This window comes from Danio rerio, chromosome 4 (genome assembly GCF_049306965.1).
Source record: "Danio rerio strain Tuebingen ecotype United States chromosome 4, GRCz12tu, whole genome shotgun sequence".
Lineage (NCBI taxonomy): Eukaryota > Metazoa > Chordata > Actinopteri > Cypriniformes > Danionidae > Danio > Danio rerio.
In genome coordinates this window covers 59,045,851-59,050,634 of record NC_133179.1, presented here as the reverse complement: position 1 = coordinate 59,050,634, position 4,784 = coordinate 59,045,851, and the positions used below count along the sequence as shown (strand labels likewise).

Genomic DNA, 4,784 nt, shown 5'->3' with positions numbered 1-4,784 from the left:
TCTATTGAATGTGGCCCTTCTTCCAGATTTATACCAAAACATTTATCAGAACTAATTTCATACAAATAGATTTCTCTATTTATTGACTTCCCAACTTTATTGCTATAGTACAAGCGTTTTGTAAACTCTGTATTCAAGCAGATGGAAAGTCTTCTTAAATGAGTTCAAGGGTGAAGAGCCCAACTAAACCAGCCCCTCACTCCATTATGGTGACACAAAAAACACCTTAATTTCTGTTGGATCTCAATGAGAATATTATGGAAGTCAAATCAGTCAGTAATAAGTGTGTGTCTGCTGTTGTTTGTGGAGTTGTTTAATGATCCTCTGCTGAGACTGAAGCTGTTTTATTTTATTTTATTTAATGCTGTAACTCAAGTCACTGTTTGTGTTTCTTGTTTATTTTCTTCAGTAATTGTAATTATTAACAGCAGGTGTTCATCAGTGTCTGAATTCACTCATTAGTGTTCATTAAAACTGTCAGGTGAACTATATTAGTTAACTAGTGTATGAAATAGTAAACAAGGACACAAAGCGTGATTTCAAACACAGACTTCAAAACATCGAATCTGAACTCTGTTAGCTCACAGTTTTCTGCAGTTGGTTACTTTCTCGAAAACAAAAATGTTACCCAGAAAGCACTGTTTTTAACAGAATATTACTGTTTTAGTGAAAAAACATTATTTTACCGTAGAATCTGACCGTTTTTTAACAGCAATTTTTTACAGTGCAGTATTCACTCTATATTTACTTTTTCTTGATTTAAACTGTCCTTTAATTCCTTTCTAACCTCTACTTCTTCATGTGCTTTTGCTTTTTGTATTGATTTACTCATTTTAATCGTATACTTTTTAATTTCATATTTTGTGTTATCCCACCATCTTCTTTTATCTTCATGATACATCTCATTTTGTATTTCAGTATTTATCAAGTCCACTATTGCCTTTCTATAAGGTTCTCCTTTTAAAATTTCTGTATTTAAAATCCATATCCCTTTTCCTCTTTCGGTTTCATTAAAATCAATCTTCATTAATAAAAACTTGTGGTCGCTTAGCGCTGTTTCTTTAAAATAAACACTCTATAAAATCACCCAGTTTTTCCTTGCATAAAATAAAATCAATCCTACTTTGCTTTAAGTTACCAGCTACTAAATGTCTTCTTGAATATTCTCTTTTTCCTTCATTCCTTACTCTCCATATGTCCACTACTTTGTGCTCTGCCATTAGTTTCTGCAACTCTTTTCTCCCAGTGTCATTCCTAAAAACCATGCCATCCGCTAAATCAGTTCTATTAAAAACCGTGTTAAAATCTCCAATTAAAATAGTTTCTCCCCATAAAATCATTAGATCATTTATTCTGTTAAAAAAATCCTTCTTTTCTTTTTCTGCTTCTGGAGCATGAATGTTACATAATGTCGTATTATTTTCTCTCATTCTAATAGCAAGGCATTTTCCCTCTTTATCATTGTATATTTCTTCTACATCATTCTTTATATCTTCTTTGACTAAAATAGCGACCCCTCTTCCCATCCTTCCATCACCATTGTTATAAAATATTTTCCCCCTCCATCACCTTTTAAAATCTTCCATCACGCCATTATTCCAATTAGTCTCTTGTAAACAAATTAAGTTTTGTTTTTTGCACAGTTCCTTTACCTTGTCAAATTTTCCAACATTCAAAAGACCTCTTGTATTAAAACTAACACAATTAAAAACCATTAAAGGAAAAGATAAAAATAAAAACAAATACTTAAAATTAGCGCTACCAAAATTAACGCGTTAACGCATGCGATTAATTTTAAATAATTAACGCGTTAAAAAAAAATTAACGCAATTAACGCATGCAGGTTTTTTTACTTCCTGTTGTGGTAGACATGTGTTCAACATGCAATAAATGTGGATAAGACCAAGGAAGCACTTTTTGAAGGCAAGTTCCAGTATAAAACAATTAGGTACATCACAGGTTATCCAGAATTTCATGCAATTTTGGGTGTTTCATTTTTAACTTTCGACTTCTGTTGTAAGTTGATACCGCATGGCGAACAGAAACAAAATCATCCACATTTCATGACTCGGTGTTCCTTTAAGGTAAGGTTCCTTTTAAGGCTACACGGTAGAATTTTAAGAGTATTATCTTAATCATATTAAGTATTGGTGTCTTACGTAAATGTACTCAGTACGTCTGGTGAAGTCGCGAGCTGTCAAAGACAGGGCATTACTCTGCCTTTCAGCATGAGCCCTCCAAGTTTAGCGTGTTTCCTCATTAAACGCAACGAAAGCGTATACTTCGCGTTGTTGTGTCAGAATCCTTGTGAAATACAGTAATACTTTAGGGCGCTTAGTTTAAGCAAATTTGATGAACTTGATCATGCGTGTTGAATCTGAGGGGAGTCGCTCCAGTATGGAAGACCGTTGGGGCCAAAACGTCTGCAGCGCGTTGTGTGTGTCTGTCTGTGTGTTTGTCTGTGTCAGGCCCGTTGAGGGGTGTCAGGGGTGGAGTGAGCGACGTATCTGAGTAGGGGCGAGAGGGGTGTGCAATGTATTTAACGACTGGTTTGCAAGAAATTATCATTCATTTGCGGGCATTTGGGAGTCTCTGTGCACTTGCGGGATAGTCCTAGTCTTAGCAACTGGATGAATGTAAAGGAGGATTAAGCAAAATTGTTTCTACTCTATAACTAATGTTCTCAACTCACAGCAATAAAACTTTACAATGAGTGCAACAGTTTGTATTCTATAGTTTATTATTATAATTTTTCATTTTCCACATCTGCAATTCCTGTATTTTGGCATTTTTTTGCAGTCCACTTAGAATCCAACATGGAAATCAATGTTTTCTTTATTAGCATTGATGGTTTTGAAATTTAAATGTCATTAACATGCCTGTGTTTAAATTTCTGTAATAAATATGGCTGTCAAGCCAGGATCTTGATGGTTTATTGTGGGTATGTTGTTTGCATGAAGAAATCTGTGTTACAAGTTAAACAAAAATTCTATTAAACAATTATATTTTAAATTTAAATAATTTTTTGTCTTGCGTTCACATTAATTTTACATTTAAATAGGCAAAATTACAAGTTTCAGTATTTTAAATGCGATTAATCACGATAATTTTTTTTTAAAAGGTGCGATTAATTAGTTAATTTTTTTAATCGATTGACAGCACTAATATATACAGGGAAAGCTGCCCTCATATCGAACACACACTCACATATGCATAGGCTTATATTATTATTTTAAAAAGTAACAGAAAAAAGGGCACTTTCTCTCCAGAAGGAAAAAGGGCTCTTAATACAATTTGTGCCCCCTTCCTATCTCTCCGCACCCCTCGTTGAGAACCAAGAGAATCGCTTTCGAGGTTAACTAGGCAGCCGCACACTTGACCCGTGTGCATAGAGTAGGTGAGATCAAAGTCCCTTTAAGATATTCTATAGTCTTTGGGTGAACTGGGACGCGGGCAGTGGACCAAACCATTGTGAGGAAGGGAAGAGGGATGTCTCAGCTGTTTCTTTTTTTCTCAACTTTGTTTTTATTGATTTTAATTATAATACAAAACCCAACATACAGTACAGAATGTTAACTTATGATATTTCAGAGTCTACTTTCCCACCCCAACATTTGTTAAATTAAAATAACATTTAAAATAAATTATAACATAAAATAATATACAATACTTTAAAAAGATACAAAAATAAATAATTAAAAAAAAACATATTAAAAAATTATGTGTGTGTATATATATATATATATATATATATATATATATATATATATATATATATATATATATATATAATAACAAAATAAATAAAATAAAAATAAAAAAACTATTACATTGAATTTTAAATTACAGTCATCTTTCCAGAGACATCCTTTTTTTCTATCCATTTATAAAGCAACTGAAAGGGGACCACACTTTTTTTAAAAGTCTCTGCTTTACCTCTGATCACGTATGTTAATTTTTCAAGAGCAAGATTATTAGACATTTCCTTTATCCATTGTGCAAGAACAGGTCTTTGGGTGTTTTTCCATACCAAAGCTATAACACGTTTAGCTTGTATAAAGCTGAAATCTAAGTTTTTTTTTGTTTGCATTCACTGACAAATTTTCAGGATATATATGTAATAAACAAAGTTTTGGTTCCAAAGGAACACATTCACCAACCATTTCACAGACCACACCAAGCACCTCCTTCCAAAACAACTGCAGCTCTCCACAATCCCACATACAGAGAAGCAGAGTACCAATTTCATCTTTACATTTTGTGCAATAGTCTGGGTTATTAGGGTTAATCCGGTGTAATTTTACAGGTGTAATGTAAGTCCTCATCATCCATTTGTATTGTAGTATTCTACATCTGGAATTAATGGTTTGAGTTTGAGCAAAGACATGCATATTCCCATTCCTCAACAGTAATATCCACTTGAAGGTCTCTTTTCCATGCTGAAAGGTATGATAGGGAGTTTTCTTTAAATCTATCTAGTAATGTTTTATAAAGCAAGGATATCATTCCTCTATCATTTATGTGATTTAAAATAAGTTGTACTAATGTAGAATATTGGGGCTCCAGGTAGGTTTTAATTTTTGAATATATAAAACTTCTAATTTGAAGGTTTTTTAAAGAAGTGCTTCTGCGGAAGATTGTATTTTGAAATTGTTAATTCAAAATAAGTGTACCTTCTTCGTATAGGTCTTTTACCATACTTAATCCTTTCATCTGCCAATTTTTAAACCCCATGTCATTTCTTCCAGGGATAAAACAGTTATTTCCCCATATTGGTGTAAATG

The 4,784-nt window shown here is 32.9% G+C and overlaps 2 protein-coding genes across 3 annotated transcripts in view; one reads left to right on the top strand and one right to left on the bottom strand.

Annotated features, from left to right (window-relative positions):
- The window catches only part of LOC100537530 (uncharacterized), an 858,077-nt gene that overhangs the window by 167,766 nt on the left and 685,527 nt on the right, over positions 1–4,784 (bottom strand). The gene's annotated exons all lie outside the window — the stretch shown is intronic.
- LOC137491106 (uncharacterized) overlaps positions 1–4,784 on the top strand; it is a 1,257,671-nt gene that overhangs the window by 1,164,084 nt on the left and 88,803 nt on the right. The window lies entirely within an intron of this gene.